Source organism: Myxine glutinosa, chromosome 14 (genome assembly GCF_964187855.1).
Source record: "Myxine glutinosa chromosome 14, kmMyxGlut1.1, whole genome shotgun sequence".
Lineage (NCBI taxonomy): Eukaryota > Metazoa > Chordata > Myxini > Myxiniformes > Myxinidae > Myxine > Myxine glutinosa.
In genome coordinates, this window is record NC_136274.1 from 82,636,397 (window position 1) to 82,655,501 (window position 19,105).

Here is a 19,105-nt window from a genome sequence, read left to right on the forward strand (position 1 = left end):
TACAGAGCAATCGGTCGGTAAATAAGGGAAGAATACGGATTTAAAGTTTGGGAGTAACCCCGCCCTGGGAGCCCCCACAATTGTGCGGGATAGTCTTGTATTCATGTGTCAAGTTTTAGAACAATCAGCAGGCTGATAATGGCGGAGTAACAAAAATATCAAAAAGCCAAAGGACGGACAGACGGACGGACAGACATCCGGATATCACGACCCATTTTCTAAGTTCATCTATTTGAGAATCGAGATGGTATGACGTAAAATTGATAACATGGATGAGAAACACATCAGCTTCACTGCTTCTTCGTCCGAAATTCAACAAAGCTGTGGGGAGCATCATTAGCTGAGGGGGGCAGTGCGTCAGTGCCACCGATACAGTGTCCCCTGTAGCTTAGAACAGGAATTTTCAATTTGTTTATGGTGCCGGCAATAGCTCGCCTCCTCTTCGTGAAGGTCACTGTGAGCTATGTAACGTCCACCAACCAGTGCTTGTAGACGGGATTCCCGGACTAACGTCCAACGAGGAAAGGTGCATACACTGATGCCTCGCCACGCATGCAAAAATCCAAAACTTTCAAGAGTAAAAGTCCAGAGTGACTACTCATGGGTAGATACAACCACAAGACACAATCACAAGACAAGTACAGATACATTCAATTATTCAAAGTACACCGCCTCCATGCCAAATAAATAAATAACATATCCTCCAGCGCCTTCGGTGCCCGGCGATGCCGCAATGCAGCACATCGAGATGGTTTTGGGAGGGAGAGGTGTACAATAATTGATTGATTAATTGCGTAAATTAAAATAAATAAATGATAATTGTAAAATAATTAATTTATTAATCAATTTGCTAATATCATACGAAAACCACCAGTTTTTCAACCGAATCTGCAACTTTTTGAAAATTAATTAAATAACTAATTAATTGGAAAAATTAAATAATTAATCGATGAATTCATTAATCAATAAATAATTAATAGATTAAATGAATAATCAATAAACCCAAAATATCCTTTACAGCCAAATCACTTGGTCATTGTCATGTCCAAATATCAGCTTCCTAACTCAACAGGTGCCTGAGATATTGCGCAGATGAGAAATAAAATAAATAAATAATTAATAATGAAGGTAAATAAATAATAATCACAAAAAAATTAAAAAAATGAATCAATTGGCTAATAGAATACATAAACCACCACCATTTCATCCGAATATGTAACTTAAAAAATTTTTTTTAGCCATTAATCGAATAATTAAATAATTAATAGATTAATTAATTAATTGATTAATCAATAAATCAAAAATAGCCTTTGCAGCCAAATCACTTGGTCATTGTCATGTACAAATATCAGCTTCCTAACTCAACAGGTGCCTGAGATATTGCCCAGAGGAGAAAGGAAATAAATCAATGACTAATAATGAAAATAAAGAAATAATAATCATAAAAAATTAAATAAATAATCAATTGGCTAATAGAATACATAAACCACCACCATTTCTTCCGAATCTGTAACTTAAAAAAAAAAAAAATTAGATCATTAATCGCTAATAATTAAATAACTAATCAATTAATTGATTAATCAATAAATCAAAAATAGCCTTCACTGCCAAATCACTTGGTCATTGTCATGTCCAAATATCAGCTTTCTAACTCAACAGGTGCCTGAGATAATGCCCAGAAGAGAAAGGAAATATATAAATACTTAATTAATCGATAATAATTAAGTAACTAATCAATGAATTGATAAATCAAAAAAAATTTAAATGTCGTTTTAGCCAAAGGTCACTATTGTGCCGAAGTTTCAGTTTCCCAGCTCAATGGATGGCTGAGATAATCGCCCGAACAAACAAGAAAACAAACCGGAGTGAAAACTGAGTACTCCCTTTCGGCGCATTTCATCGCTTGGAGATGGAGCTGGGAACGAGCGGTGTACAAAAAACCCACAATTCATGAGGCATATAGTCTATGAACAGCCGAACAACAACCTATTTGTACAAAGTATCAGCAGTACGTCATGGAAAAGTTCCATGACTCCAGTCAGGAAAAAGGCCGGATTTGTCAACTTATCCTACAAAAGTGAAGCTACATTATTCCCAAGAAGAGAAATCCTTGTGGTGTCACTGAGTCACTCCACAAAGAGCACTCGTTTTGAGACATGTGTACACACAAACACAATGCGTTGAAAGCCTTTTGACCCGAATTGCAGCAAAACAATTAGTAAATGTTATTTTTTAACGAAGCAATGATTCTAAACATGGCAGAATATTTTGACACTGTTTTTGATATTTTGAGCAGATACGTTTTGTTTTCATTTTCAAATAAATAAATTCCTCCATTAATGCCAGGCAAAGTTTATGTCAATGAAAGTAGTCCATGGAAGAGCCCAAAATGGAGGCTTCTGATACATTGTGTGCACATTTGTTGTAGATGAGAATGAGGGTCAGAGAATGATCAGAATAAAGGTCTGATCAAAAATTGTAGACCAAAAAGTAGCTGCTCATGAACGGCCTAAGCAACAAAATAGCCCCGAGTGGGCTGACGGTCATATCTTGAGGTTGTAGTTCAGACCACTGCTGATTTGGGGGAAGCCCCTGGGAGCCCCCTAATCTCCTGTGAGGCCCCCCGATCAGAAATCGAAAAATCTTAGACCGAGCGAGCGGACCATTGAGTACAACGACTGTCTGTTTTCAGAGCAATTTTTTTTTTTTTTTTTTTTTTTGTATACTGAATCGAGGCTCGTAAAAGAGCTGACATTTACTTCACAAACAAATCAACCAGACAAACAAAATATATAAAAAGAGGGAGCGGAAGACAAGAGAATGGGAAGCACACAAACACTTGAGAGCACACAACATTTAAGAGCAGGGAGATGTGTGGGAGGGAGAGGGCTTGGGGGGAGAAGGCGTGGGAAGGGGGGGGGGGGGTGGGAGAAGTATAAAACACAAGGACACCAAGCACTTCCAGGACAGAAGTTGGTATTTCAAAAAGTGGAATTGGGGTGAAATTATCGGGGATAGAAAAGATCAAGGTTTTGGATTGGGGAAGATAAGAGATGGTGGTGAACAGCTGTTTTAAAGACCTGGAGGGTGAACTGGGATTGAAGAGAGTGAGGGAGTTTGTTCCAGAGGCGGGAGAAAAGAGGAATGAAGGAGTGAAGGTGAGCAGAGAGTCTTGATTTTGGCAGTTTAACCATAAGAGGGTTGCAGGCAGATCTTGTGCGACCTGTAGGAATATTTGCGGGACAGAGCCCAGAGAGAGCTGGGGGGGCAAGGCCAGAGAGGAGTCGGTAGAAGACGGAAAGACCACCAACCTGCCTGCGGTGAGTGAGTGAGAGGCCCTTGGAGTTAGCTTCATCGCGGGAGATTCCAATGATTCTGAATGCTTTGCTTTCAACAGCATGAAGACGAGCTAGGTGTGAGGCAGGAGCACCAGCCCAGAGGGGAGAGCAGTACTCCATTGAGCTGCGGATGAAAGCCTTGTACGTGGTGAGGAGCTCAGGTGTGCCAAGGAAGGACTTCGCACGATGGAGATGCCCAGTCGGCGACTGGCTTTGGAGGCCAGATTTGAAATGTGGTTTTCCCAGGAAAGATCATGGCAGATAGTGAGACCCAAAAGTTTGAGTGACAGAACTTCTTGGAGAAGATTGTTCAGAAAGTAGATGGGAGGGTTGTCCAGTCGGTCTTTTCGGAGAGACATCGTAAGAGTGTGACATTTGTCAGGATTGAAAGACATGTTCCACTTGTTTGCCCAGTCTGTGATTTTGTCCAGGTCTGCAGAGAGTGAGGAGGCTGCAGACTGCCGATCTGAGGGATGAAGAATGGAGCGACAGAGAGTAGAGTCATCAGCAAAGAAATAGAGAGGATTTTCAAGAGAGTCAGAGAGATCATTGATGAAGACCAGAAAAAAGCACATGGCCCAGAACACTGCCTTGGGGAACTCCAGCCTGAACAGGAAGAGGAGATGAGAGAAACCCATTCAGGGCCACACGTTGACTACGACTAGAGAGGAAGTCCGCCAGCCATGCATGGAGATTTCCATGGATACCAACAGAGGAGAGTTTGGTGAGCAGAGCGGGGTGCCAGACCGTATTGAAGGCACGTGATATGTCAAGGGAGACAGCTCTGATTTCCTGTTTGGCATTGAGGACCTCCATCCATTGCTGAGAAAGCAGTAGCAGCATGTCCAGAGTAGAGTGACGAGGTCTGAAACCAAATTGATGATCAGAGATCAAGCCATTGGAGAAGAGGAAAGATTTCATATCTGAAGCAATGATGGATTCCATGCCTTTACTGATAATTGAGAGAAGGCTGATTGGTCTGTAGTTGCTGGGATCTGTTTTTGCACCTTTTTTGTGCAAAGCGGTGATGTTGGCAGATTTCCAAGCAGATGGCAAATGACCTTGAGCAAAAGAGAGTGTGAAGAGAACAGAGAGAGGGAGTGAAAGAGCGGAAGAACAAGATTTTAGGACCCGTGGGCTGATGCCGTCAGGTCCAGTTGCAGAATCAGAGTCGAGGGTTGACAGAAACTTTTCCACCTTGTCAGGAGGAAAGGACACGGAGTCCAGGAGCAGCTGGGTACGACTGGGTACGGTGGGTACAGAGAGGGATGGGTTTGGGACACAAGATTTAGAGGCAAACACAGAGTTGAGGCATTCAGCTTTTTCACGCGCGGAGTCAGCCGTGTGGCCGTTTGAGGTGAGGGAGGGGATGGAGGGGGAACAAACACCAGAAACAGATTTGACCAGACGCCACCAGGATTTGGAAGAGGGAGACAGATAAGAGAGTTCTGTACTGAGAACGGAGAGATATTGTTTCCTGGCTCTCCTGAGGGTGGACACACACTTGTTTCGGGCTTTGTGAAAGGAAATGAGATTTCCTTCCGTTGGATTTGCTTTCCAGGAGACGAAAGCAAGTTGTTTCTGGGCAATAGCCTCACCACAAGATTCCGTGTAACATGGACGGGAGGAAGGGTATGACAACTGAAGACGAGATGGGATAAATCTGTGCATGAGAGAGAGCAGTTTACTTTGGAAGAATTCCCAGGATGAGTTAATGTCAGAGGCGGTAGAGATGGGAGACCAGTCCAGATGATTGATGGCTGCTTGAAGACCGTGCCAGTTGGCCTGAGTGAAATGCCAGACTCGTCGACGCTGAGGAGGCTCTCTGAGAATGGTCAGAGAGATGTCCACTTTAACAAGCAAATTGTTTTAACAAGCAACCAAATCGGTTGGTAAATAAGGGATGAGTCGGTACCCAAAGTTTGGGGGGAGCCCCCCATGAACCAAAATGGAAAAACGAAGCCTGAGCGATTGTGCGGGACACTGTCTTGAATAAATGTGTCAAGTTTCAGAACAACCGGCTGGGTAATAAGGAAGAGGTAGCAAAAAATAGTAAAAACTAACGGGCGGATAGACAGACATCCGGACATCGCGAGCCATTTTACAAGTTCATCTCTTCGAGAATAGAGATGGGAAAACCAAAAAATGGAGGAATAATTTGCCGCAACTTGTAGCGCACTTCGTCTTCTGGATGATGACCTCAAGCTGGCTGTCTCGTCTGCATTTATAGGCTGGGAGCGTTGAAATATCCCATGGTGCCTTCCAGAAGCAGTCGGTCATCATGCACATGCTGCCCTGTGTACTGAAATAGGCCAAGTTAAGGCCACTGTTAACCTATTAACCCAGAGATCAATATGCAAGTTAAATATATAAATGGATGTGCATCATAGAATAATATGAGTGTCCTTAAAAAGGAACTTAAATGCAGGAAGGGGTCATTTGGTCCATCAAGCATGTGCAATGGTTGCCAACCTATTGTTGTTTGGCCGTGCTCTTTCCTTTTTATACGCCAAGCGTCAAGCAAGGAAGCAGCACGTACAATTTTTAAAGACTTTGTTATGTCTCATTCGAACCACCGACCTCCCAGACTCAGAGTGGATGTTCTAACCTCTAACTGATGATGATGATGATGCTCTAACTCAGCGTGGATGCTCTAACACCACTGAGTCTGACATCCAGTGTTTTATCTTCATACAGTGTAAGAAAATGAAGGTTGAACAAGCTGTACATTCACAGGAGTTTTCTGAGATAAAAAAATGTTTTTCAAGAATTAAATTTTTTTTTATACAAATCTCAGATTAATGAGTTATAAACTGGATGAACAAAGTAAACAACTAGAAAGGCACTCGGTAAAGAGCATACCTTCGCCGGGAAGAATAGTTTACGTTTTGTATCCCACTGATAGGTCAGAACTGGATTCGGACCTGAACCAAAATCTGATCGGATTGTTCTTGTCACCAAACCAACTCAACCACCAAGTTTAGTCATATGTCGTCCACAACATTTTGAAACATCATGCTAGATATAGTTCTTGGCCTTATCACTCAATAGCGGAGAATCACTTTTAAAAAATTCTCTAATCCTGATCTGGATTTGGATCTTCATCAAAATCTAACCAATTCATCCTTATCACATAGCCAACCTTTCCATCAAATTTGGGCTGAATCCGTCCACCACTTTTTCAAATATCCTGTCCACAGACAAACAAACAAGAAAGACGTCGTGCAGAGTTGCAAAATCCACCCCTCCGCAACCCCCCCTTCCCCCCTTATCACTCATCATAAACGACGTCATCACTCTGAGTCCCCCCAAAAAAGTTGCCATGGATACCTCGTTCACCTTGTCCATTTCATTAAAATATAAATTGACGATCTTCATCAAAGCTCGGTTCAATCGGATATAGATCGATGATTTTAGAAGTTTGTCCTGGAGTTGACCTTTGTCCTTTTGACCTCAAAAATAGTTGCTTTCCTAATTCTGTGATGCATTGTGAAATTGCTCTTTAGTGTTCAAGTTAACAGGACGAAAATGGACAATTTTTTTAGACGAAAATTGATGATTTTAAAAGTTTGACCTTGAGTTGACCTCTGACCTTTTGACCTCAAAATAGTTGGTTTTCCAATTCATTGGCTCAATATGCAAATGCTGTTCATCTTTCAAGACAACCACATGAAAAATTACAATTTTAGAAATTTGACCTGAAGTTGATCTTTGACCTCAAAATCAATAGGCTTCTTCCTTATGACCAACTCCACCATTTGGTGAAGTTTCGTGAAGATCGGTTGAAAATTGTGACCTGTAGGCGACAGACAGACATTCAGACAGACAGACATTCAGACAGACAGACAAACAACACACAAGACCAACCAATATACAGTACTGTACTTGAAAAATCTTCGATTTTCGCAACTAACAAACATACAGACAAACAGACATGGGTAACATTTAACCTCCGTTCATCTTCGGTTGCGGATGTAATGATGCTGGAACAAGACAAGATCGGCAATTGAAGAAGAAAATTGGGTTAATTAGAGCTCAACGGGTCAGACGATTCACCTGAATACTCCCCAAAAGAAACCGACGTTTACACAAAAGTTACAGGTGCTAACAATCGCACCCTTTGCCACAAGCACTTGAAATGTTCACAAAACAAACGACGTCAAGTTTTTGGGGAAGGTAAAGTTTTCCCAGGATGACAAAAGGAACATCAAACATGAAATGAGTTTAACTTGCGGGTCAATAAAGTATCCAGAGAAGAATAATTTGTTGGGAAAAGGATAAACACAAGCGGTGTTTACAGTGCTCGGTTCGTGTCCAAGCCGAGCGAGCCAGCATGGTCGGATAACATCCAAGATGGCAGCATATGGTGCTTACATTTGAAGCATCCAAACAAGGTAATTTGGAGCACCACAGCAAACGCAACGACGTGCTCTTCTTCATGAAGTAGTTATATATACTCGCTGTAATCTCGTGAGATCATCGTGCTCTCGTGAGTTTTGGAGAATAGAATACTTTGCACTTCCTCTCTTTTGGAGAATAGAATACAACATTTCATGGGACAGATGGGTTGCAAACATTTCAATCATGGATCTTAGTCAAGCACAGACCTGCTGCGGTCTGATAAAAAGACAAACGTTTTCCGTCATCCACATCCCCTCAACACACGGCCGGTTGGGTGGAAGCGGCCATTGTAGGCCTGGCTGATGAGACTCGCACAGAAATTGCGTCACGATTGCCTAGAATTTCATCCCGCCCATCACAATCAGATAATAATGGAGTTAATATCAACTATGACGAATTATGGGATTATAGGATCTGAAAAAAAATGGGAAATGCCATCGATGTGACCAATCGTTTATGTAACGTGGCCTAACGGCGGCTGTAGGCCTACGGTAGCATTGGCACCGCACAGAGGGCACATGGCTTTCCAAAAATCCCCAACCCTGGTGATACTCAACTTCACCTCGATGTCTCGTTTGTGAATACTCCATCCTGCTGCCTGTCAGATTCCTGGCCGACGTACTCCATCACGTTGTGGGCAAGAAAGGAGAGTGTGAATGCGACGATGCTGAGTTTACTGATTGGGTGAGAAGGATCGACGGTGGTTCCGAAGAGACCATGATGATCTCAGATATGGTGTCTCTGTTTACAAAGATGCAGGGGGAGATTAGACATCGGGATGTGGAGTGTATAATTTTGGGGGTAAATTACATTAGTGAGTTAGTAAAGCATTGTTTTGAAGCTATTTCCACTTTGAACGTCATTATTATAAGAACATCTTCAACACCACGATGGGGTCACTGGTGTCCACCAGGATGATTATCGTGGTCATAGAGGAGCTTGAGGCCTAGTCACTTTCTCGCCTAACAATGTAACCACGATGTTGGTGTCCATATGTGGGAGACAACTTTGTCCTCTGGCTGAATAACATCAGCTACATCTGTTTTCCCATCCATTAAGTTCACAGTGAGAATGAGAAATCTGGCTGGCTTTCCTGGATTCATTGGTAACAATTAAGGAGCATGGTGTTTCTCTACTGACCTTGATCTACAGGAAGCCCATGATCGACACACATCGATACCAATATTTTCATCCTGCAAACAGGCCACGCACCACCTCATCACCAACAGTCACAGAGGACAAAAGAAAGGAAGACCGTGTACCTGAGCCAGATGCTGATTGCCAAAAGTTACCGTCGAGTCCTCTTCCCCAGCACCAGAACCAGCTCTTGACCCGACACTACTCAAGGGTTACCATTAAGTCCTCTTCCCCAGCACCAGAACCAGTTCCTGACCCGACACTACTCAAGGGTTACCATTTGGTCCTCTTCCCCAGCACCAGAATCAGCTCTTCACCTGACACTACTCAAGGGTTACCATTGGGTCCTCTTCCCCAAGACCAGAACCAGTTCTTGACCCAACACTACTCAAGGGTTACCATTGGGCCCTCTTCCCCAGCACCAGAACCAGTTCCTGACCGGACACTACTCAAGGGTTACCATTGGGTCCTCTTCCCCAGCACCACAACCAGTGATTGACCCGACACTACTCAAGGGTTACCATTGGGTCCTCTTCCCTAGGCACCAGAACCAGTTCTTGACCAGACACTACTCAAGAGTTACCATTGGGTCCTCTCCCACAGCAACAGAACCAGTTATTGACCGGACTTTACTCAAGGGTTACCGTCGGGTCGTCTTCCCCAGCACCAGCACCGCTTCTTGACCTGACACTAATCAAGAACAACAATAACAACCACAGTGACTAACTACACCAATGGCAGAACAACGGACGACAACAACAAATCTAATCCTTCAATCGACAACATTGTTTGTAACATTCAAGGGAAACAATGAGAATTATTTGGACTCTATTCATCATTTACGTTCGCGATTGCATATTGTTGCGAATATGGAATTTGGCCTCCATATCCGCTTGTAAATATTCCCCTATTTCTCCAATACTCCCCAACTTTCCCCAATCCCCCATTCCCTAGTCCCATTGCATGTAAACTAGGGCATGCCCGTACTATATCTATATCTAAAATTATATCCCCCCCCCCGCCCCCTCTATTTACATGAAATGGTTTGGTCCAAAGCGAACGGCTTGCGAGTGGTGACAATCCCCCCCCTCTATTTACATGCAATGGTTTGGTCCAAAGCGAACGGCTTCCGGAGTTTGGTAAAGAAATCGCCATCGCGTGCACAAACGCGCAGGAAAGCGAATGAAACGCAAATTCGTTTTTATTAGTTGTAAAACATAGTTTAACGCCAACATAGTTTGCAAACGTGAAATAAATGAATACGCTCTCAAATGTGCCATCCGAGGCAGAGTGTGTCCGCCACGTTCGGCACACGCGATCGTTCGCTGCTCTCTGATTGGTTGAATCGTTTTTTGGACATAGCTCGGTAAGTAATTGTCCGATTAATATGAAACCTTGAAAAGGCACATCCTCGGGTCCCCAGCAATATACCTGGCAAGTTAAAAGTATATCGGACCCGTGGTTGTCGAGAAACAGCGGTCACAGACAAACAAACGTACAGACGTACAGACGTACAGACAGAGATTACTGGAATTATAGATAGATAACACTCAGTAGAGCCGACCTTCCCCTTATTCCCCCATTAAATGTCGTGCCCAGGTCCACCGCACCACACGTAGACAACTTTCGGACATCTTGCTAGTTATTCTTAGTCTATGTCAGTTAAGGCCTCGTTTCCATTAATTATGACTCTTCGTTGCACCAGAATGTGATTATATGGCATCAGTAGTGAGTTTAGGACCTTTCCCATACCTCCTTCCATCTTCCATACCTCCTTCCATCTTCTTCCACAACTATAACTACAACAACAGAGGAGATGGGGGCGGCGCGGCGGCGCGGGGGAGGATGCGTCCTCACACCGGCTCGGCGCTCCACGGGGTTACCAGAGGGGCTGGCTGTCAGCTCCTCGTCAAGGGCGGAGCCTGGTAACCCCCCCGCACCCAATCAGAAGGGCGGACCGATTCCATCTGCAGCGGAGCTAACGAGCCGAGGGCGTGTCACTCCCCGCCGGATATACGTGGCGACTTAGCGGACGTGACGAGAGATGCGCCCCCAGCTGGAGAAAGAGGTACCTGCGAGCGCTGAGTCAGATGCGCCCCGCCTGAGAAAGAACGTTGCCTGCGATCGCTGAGAGAGAAAGACCCGCCTGAGAAAGAACGTCCCCTCCGAGCGCTGTGACCTCCCCGCATCTTTGGACCGGACTGTACCCTGCTTTTAGCCAAGAGTGCACCTTGAGCCATCGCTATCTGCCTTTCCTTGCCATCAATCCCCGTGTGAGTCAGCCGTTGTCCCGTTTACCTGTCGTCTGTCCGGGGTTAAGATAAGCCTGTGTCTAAGTGCCCATCTTTTCTGTGCTTTACCTCTAGCCCCTGTAATCTAACCTTTTCCGTACGAATATAATTGAGAATCGAAACATTGGTGTCTGTCATTATAATCCAGCCGTGTGTCTTCTTTTTCCTTATTGATCCAGCGTAGCGCGGCTCCGTCAACGTTCGAGTACAATCGGGTAATTTGTGCGGACACGACGGCCATTCCGCTCGGCCCACCTTAACATCAAAGTCGTGTCTGTAACAATTGGTGTCGAGGAGTGAGATTCGGACCCGGGACTAAATTAGTTAGGCCCAAATTTTGGGAGGGAAAATCGAGCCGGAGCGCGTACGGCGCTCGACCGAATCGATTCGGAGCGCGGTCCCGCGGTTACTGCGCTCGCCGAAATTATAACGAAAAAAAAAAAAAAAAATTTGGATTTGTTTTACGAAACTCGAATTTTGCAAGTCGCGCTATGGCGGATCAAGACGGCTGGGGTCCGGTAGGGGAGAGTGAAGCAGGGTCGGTCCAGGACCAAATTGAGACACGTGAGGAGAGCGAAACAGCGAGGGTAGCAAGCACGCAAAATGGCGCCTCGCTGGTCACCGCGCCGGCGACCGTGGCAGCGCCCCCGGTGGATTGGAACTTGTTTTTTATACAAATGAAGGCCCTTATGGCCCAGAATAATGAAGAAATGGCAAACAGAATGGGGAACCGGATGGATGCTCAGGGTGAGCGATTGGAGGGCCAAATGGGGGCCAATAGCCAACGGTTAGAACAAAGAATGGGGTCCAATAGCGAGAAATTGAGGGAGGACATGGGGGCGCAGATCGGAGGGTTAGGGAGTAGAATAGAGGGATTAGACAATAGATTAGGGGAAATACAGGAGGGGTTAACGGGGGTAGAAAACAGAATGGCCGCTCAAGAGAATCAGATAGAGGGAGTGAAAAATGGGTTAGAGGGGTTAGAAAACAGGATGGAAGGCAAATTGAGGGACATGAGGGACCAAGCGGAAAGGGAAGTTAACCAAATGGGGCAGCAGATAGAAGGGGTCAGAATGGGGGTAGAAACGAAATTGGATGCTCACAGGGAGGAAATGGAGCAGATGAGGGTGGCATCTGGGCAGGAGATGCAGGTGATGAGTGAGGAGGTCGGAGGAGTGCGCGAGGAGGTGAGGCACTGTGAGGAGCACATGGAAAAGGAGGTGAGAAAGGGGACTGTAAAGTTACAAGGGGGCATAGAGGACCTGACGCAGGAGGTGGAGCAGCTGACGGTGGGACAGACGGAGTTAGTGGAGCAGGTTCAAAGGAACACTGCGGTATTAGGAGGTTTAAAGGCGACACAGAAAGAACTAAAAGATGACTTGGTAGCGACGAAGAGGGAATGTCAGATGGTACGTGAGGGACTGACGGCGAGGTTGGACGAGGTGGTAGAGGTAATGGAGACGAAGGACCGGCAGGTGAGGACGCACCTGGAAACGGTCAAGGTAGCCTTGGAGGACGAGCTTGAGGATACGTACCGGGGAATAAAAGAGGTGAGGCACAAATTAGAAGAAGTGGAAGAAGGGGTGAGCGAAATTAAGAAGCGACGGAGAGGGGATAACAAAGAGATAAAAGAGGAGATAAAAGAATTGGTCCAAAGTCTGTGTTTGGATCGTGATGTGCTCATTAACCGGATGAGGGATTCGCAGGTGATGGAGGAGAAGCGAAGAGGAAGAGGACCCGGTGTAAGTGGGGACCAATATGGTCGTGCGTATGATGCGCCAGGTGATTTAAGAAGCTTGGGGGTCGAGATGGACCCGGGTGTTCGTGAGAGGCCGCTGGTGAAGTGTGCGACAGGTCTGGTGTGCGAAAAAGGAGGTGTGCGAGAAAGTCCGACTCTGGGGTGTGTGAGGAAAAAGTGCGTGCCAAGGAGTGAGGGTGCTGGCGAGAATGAGTCGGTCGTAGCGCGTGTGCGAGGGAGCACATGGAAGCGCGGTGTGGTAAGTGTTACAGAGGGTGTGACGGGAGAGTGTGCGCAGGAGTGTGCACGAGAAAGGTGTGTGACGGACAGGTGCATGGGGAAAGAGTGCGCTGTCAAAGGCAAGGAAGAATGCACGCCTGTGGTGAGTGTTACAGAGGGTGTAACGGGAGAGTGTGTGCGAGAAAGGTGTGTGACGGACAGGTGCATGAGGAAAGAGTGCGCTGTCAAGAGTAAGGGTGAGTGCGCTGTCAAGAATGGAGGTGAGAGTAGTGAGAGTGACAAGGAGAGTGAGCTGGTTGTGACAGGTGAGCGAGGATGTACACCTGGGATGGTAGAGCGTGAGTGGGAATGCACGCTGGAGTTGGTGGTGAGGCACGTGGTTGGGTGTGCGAATGAGAGCACACCTGTGATTGTCACAGAAGAGGTGACCGAGGAGGGGGTGCGAAGCGGTGTATTGGTGAGGTGTGCGAGCAACGAATGTGTGCCAAAGTGTTCGGTGGTCAGGTGTGTGACCAAGGCTGTGAGTGGAATGAGGGTACCTGGGTGTGTAAGGAAAGGTACGAGGAGCATGGGCACGGCTGGATGTGTGAGCAAGGAACGGGCTGCGGGATGTAAGCGTCCAGGTGAAGCATCGACGTTAGACGGGGTAGAGTTTAGAACGACTTATAGCCGAATCGGGCCCTCGGTGCGTGCTGGGCCTCGCTTTGAACGGCCGCGTCCGTGCTCCACTAGGCGGAGCGGGCAGCCCGATAGGAAGGGTCGTTATGGCGACCACGTTTTGTTGAGACGTGCCGGCAGGTCGAGATCGGGACATTGGATGGCTCCGTGCCGAGAAGGTGCGTGGGATCTCGGGCCGGGTAAACCTCCTTCCCTGCACCGAAGGCAGGATGCAGCCAGCCACTGGCACAGAACAACCAGCATCCATTGCTTGGCTTTACGAAGCCGGGCTTTGGACGGGAATTGGCGCACCGAGAGGTATTAGTGAGTAGACGGGTGATGAGGTTAGTGTTTTGGACCCAAAATTGGAGAAAAACAAAATTTGGTGATTGGCAAGGGATTGGCAGTAGTGATTGGCAGATGATGGGTAGTGATTGGCAAATTTTTAATTTGTTGAAATTTGATGTGCAAAATTGGTAGTGAGAGACCCCCGATGTGGTGGGATGGCAAATCCACCATCCCTTCCCATGGTGGGGCAAAGGAGCAATAGCTTATGGGGTGTATGGCAGTGAAAACTAGCCCGGGTGGGTTAGGTTATATTGATAGGGCCCTAGAAGATGACATTAGGTGACGTTAAGATTAGTTAGTGACTGATACCTGTAGTGGGGACGCAGGTAGATTAGTATGGATGATAATGACGAGGGAGCGCAATAGTTTAAAGGGACGACTGGGAAGCGCAAGTTTCAGAAGGGAGTAGTTAGATGAGATGATGCCGTGTGTGTGTGAGGATGGAACAGGTGTGATTGCACAGGTGTGCAACTGGACAGGTGTGTGGAGCAGTGTGTGAGTAGTGAGTGTGTGGATCAGCGCGAATGCGCTTGGGGAGAGAAGGGTGCAGGTGGCACCAGGTGTGAGAGCACAGGTGTGCAAATACAGGTGTGTGGAGAGAGTTGGAGTAAGTGGTACGGAGTGGTGTGCATGGTGTGAAGGTGTGAATGGGGGAAGAGTGGACCCCCATCACGGATACCCGGGGCGGGTAGTGTAAGTGTTAGGTAGAGGGTACAGGTAAATTGTGGTTGGATATTGGCACTTGTGGTGCGGTTGCAGAATGGTGTTGTGAATGGGTGCATTAGTGTTGTGGAAATGGCTGGGCGTGTAGCCTGTTAGTGCGTGTAGTTGGTTGGGCACTCCACCACTGTGAGGATGTCGGCCAGGTGAGGCCGCAGGTGGGCTCTGGGAGCCGGTAGAGTTGTGGATGGGGCCCGAGGATCCGGAGGACGGACCCGGGTAGCCCAGTGCCAGAGAGGGCACCGAGTGGGGAGAGTGCCAGAGGGCCTTCCCCAGGTAGTTAGGTTAGGGTAAGGAGCAGGTAAGCTCGGGTGGCAACTGCAGTGGTGGAGGTGTGCAGGTGGGTAGACCCGCTGGGAGAGGTACACGCCACAGCCCGGAAATTGTGCGATGGCACCGGGAGATGAATCGGGGGAGTGAGACCCCAAATTGAAGAGCACCACAGTTTGGCCAATGGGAATTGGTTTTTTAGAACCCATAGTGTAAGAGGGCCAATGGGTTGGCCGGCGAAAGACCCCGGGTAGTGTAAAGTTGTTAAAGTCATTTAGGAAATAGTTAGGATTGATGAACCTGTCGCACCATACGCAGCCACTTACCTGTGGTGATGATGATGACTCCACACCTGTGTTTTCTTTGTTTTGTTGCAGGAAATGAGAATTGCTGTGTGGATTGGTGAGACGCATCACGACGTGGATGAGACATTGGGGTGATTCCATCTCTCCCTCCCTAGGAGGGACTGATGATGAATTGGTAATGGCAAATTTTGATGTGCAGTTGGAGATGGCAAATTTTGATGAGAGTTGAAAATGGCAAATTTGATTGGTTAGGAGGGAGAGAAGACGAATTTGGTTTATGGGAGGAACGGGGAAGACAGTAGGGATGTTTGTTGATTTGTAAAGTAGATGTTTATGGGTAGTGTTGTGTTTTGTGGATACAGTAAGGGGTAAGGGAGGGGCCATGTAGGTTACCTGGTGGGGGGAGGGGGGTGTACGATAGGAACGTACCTGTCTCACCTGGTTCCCATGTGCCCCCAGTGTGCATCACCTTACATTGCGTGCACTTTTGCGCCCTTACCACCTTACTCACTTGTCTGCTTCTTTTGTCTCCCACCTCCGAGGATCTGGCTTTGGGGTAGAGAGAGAGGAGAGAGAGGTGCTGGCTGCGCAGTTGTGGGCCTGCACTTTCGCTGTTTGCTGCCGGGATCGATACACCATATGGACCGCAATGTTTGTGGCCACCCACAATGGACCGCAGTTCGTTTGCGGCCAAGCACCACCCGGGGATGGACCTATGGGTCAACGTGGCACCTATGCCATACAGGTGAACCACTTTTAGTTAACACCAAGTGCACCACAAGAAGAGCAAGAGACACCTGCAGGGTTAGGGGTTGTCGAATTTATTTTTATTCCAATGAACAATGGTGACTGCACCGATTGGTGGTGGGGTGGTGCTTTTGATGCTCGGGAAGGGTGCTCTGCACGTTATTAAAGGCCGTCGGCCACAGAGCACTCGTGGGTTGGTGTATCGATGTTGGCAAGCGCGCTCTCTCTATGCATAACATCTGCATGTGTTCCTCCAAAAACAGGTCCTGGATCGTAGTGTAAATAGCAGCGTAGTCTTGTAAATAATGCTCCCTACCGGCTGTATGTGTAGTTTGAGAATTCTTTCCGGATTCGGTTATCCTGTGGGTGTGTTTCTGTGAGGAGAAGGGTGCAACGTCGCAGGGGGACATATTTACTCATTTGTGAATATCTGTAAAACTGTCGCACTCAGGGTAGAGTTAATAGTAGAGGGAACTACATTGCGTGCCACACTAAAGTAGGTAAAAATTTATCGGGTCGGGACGCCCCGAGGGTAGAGAAGGGTGCAATGTTGCGAATATGGAATTTGGCCTCCATATCCGCTTGTAAATATTCCCCTATTTCTCCAATACTCCCCAACTTTCCCCAATCCCCCATTCCCTAGTCCCATTGCATGTAAATAACACTCAGTAGAGCCGACCTTCCCCTTATTCCCCCATTAAATGTCGTGCCCAGGTCCACCGCACCACACGTAGACAACTTTCGGACATCTTGCTAGTTATTCTTAGTCTATGTCAGTTAAGGCCTCGTTTCCATTAATTATGACTCTTCGTTGCACCAGAATGTGATTATATGGCATCAGTAGTGAGTTTAGGACCTTTCCCATACCTCCTTCCATCTTCCATACCTCCTTCCATCTTCTTCCACAACTATAACTACAACAACAGAGGAGATGGGGGCGGCGCGGCGGCGCGGGGGAGGATGCGTCCTCACACCGGCTCGGCGCTCCACGGGGTTACCAGAGGGGCTGGCTGTCAGCTCCTCGTCAAGGGCGGAGCCTGGTAACCCCCCCCGCACCCAATCAGAAGGGCGGACCGATTCCATCTGCGGCGGAGCTAACGAGCCGAGGGCGTGTCACTCCCCGCCGGATATACGTGGCGACTTAGCGGACGTGACGAGAGATGCGCCCCCAGCTGGAGAAAGAGGTACCTGCGAGCGCTGAGTCAGATGCGCCCCGCCTGAGAAAGAACGTTGCCTGCGATCGCTGAGAGAGAAAGACCCGCCTGAGAAAGAACGTCCCCTCCGAGCGCTGTGACCTCCCCGCATCTTTGGACCGGACTGTACCCTGCTTTGAGCCAAGAGTGCACCTTGAGCCATCGCTATCTGCCTTTCCTTGCCATCAATCCCCGTGTGAGTCAGCCGTTGTCCCGTTTACCTGTCGTCTGTCCAGGGTTAAGATAAGCCTGTGTCTAAGTGCCCATCTTTTCTGTGCTTTACCTCTAGCCCCTGTAATCTAACCTTTTCCGTACGAATATAATTGAGAATCGAAACATTGGTGTCTGTCATTATAATCCAGCCGTGTGTCTTCTTTTTCCTTATTGATCCAGCGTAGCGCGGCTCCGTCAACGTTCGAGTACAATCGGGTAATTTGTGCGGACACGACGGCCATTCCGCTCGGCCCACCTTAACATCAAAGTCGTGTCTGTAACAATGAACTAACTAACTACACCAATGGCAGAACAACGGACGACAACAACAAATCTAATCCTTCAATCGACAACATTGTTTGTAACATTCAAGGGAAACAATGAGAATTATTTGGACTCTATTCATCATTTACGTTCGCGATTGCATATGTTGGAACCCATCTGTGGATCGGTCCCATCGGCCGATGGGTCTGACCCGTTTGGCGACCCATCTGTGGATGCACGAGAAATGACAATGCAGACCCATCGGCCGATGGGTCTGCGCCATCTGCGGATGTGTTGTTCACCTTGAAGGAATGTGTATGCATCAATGGTGGATGAGTTAACCTAACCCTAACCCTAACCCTAACCCTAATCATCAGCACCTGCCACTCTCTACCCTGCCACCATTCCCCTCCGCCATTATCAGAAGAACACCTAATGTTTTGTATGAATGTTGAGTATGTTATGTAAAGCTTTACTAAAACTGCCATGTATCTGTTAATTACAAAATGTATTGACAAAATGTATAAATAGATGGGTAGAAATAGATAATAAAACATTTAAAAATCATCTCTGTTAAATTCCTACCACATGTAATTCCAATGACTGTGTACCTGATTGAAGAGCACCATTCTGTCAACACATTCCTTCAAGGTGAACAACACATCCGCAGATGGCGCAGACCCATCGGCCGATGGGACCGATCCACAGATGGGTTCCAACACATATACGACTGGGATTCAATTGTGAATTTGTCCTGCTGGTTGCATCACTTCTGATGCATGGCTGTGCCACCGAAACAGTGCCTCTGTTCATTAGGGTAAGAATTTGCCAAGGGTGCTGGCCCACAATACAACTCACCGGTATTGTCATTCCTATAACCCGCTATAGTAACATCACAGTGACTCACAATTGACAGGGCATCCATGTCTGCCATTTATCCACGTGCTACAATGAATGGGCCTAAGGTTTATTGTCGACAGAAGCACAATCATAGTCAATGGATTTGCTGATTTCATTTGCTTCAATAAAGCAGAGCTGACTCTAAACCAGAAATCTTATAGACTAATAATGGTGGACAAAATAATCACTACTGTAAATCATGGCATCCGTACTACAATTCACGGACCAGTGTGTGTTTGTTTGGGTGTTTGTTTGTTACGCCACTCCTCCTACAGTTCTGGCCCGATTACATCCAGACTTGTTACATATAGTCAGGGCCCTTAGGGATATTTTGGGGCCGTTT

At 46.9% G+C, this 19,105-nt stretch overlaps 1 protein-coding gene across 4 annotated transcripts in view; it reads right to left on the reverse strand.

Moving 5' to 3' along the window:
- FILIP1 (filamin A interacting protein 1) overlaps window positions 1–19,105 on the reverse strand; it is a 277,856-nt gene that overhangs the window by 228,364 nt on the left and 30,387 nt on the right. The window lies entirely within an intron of this gene.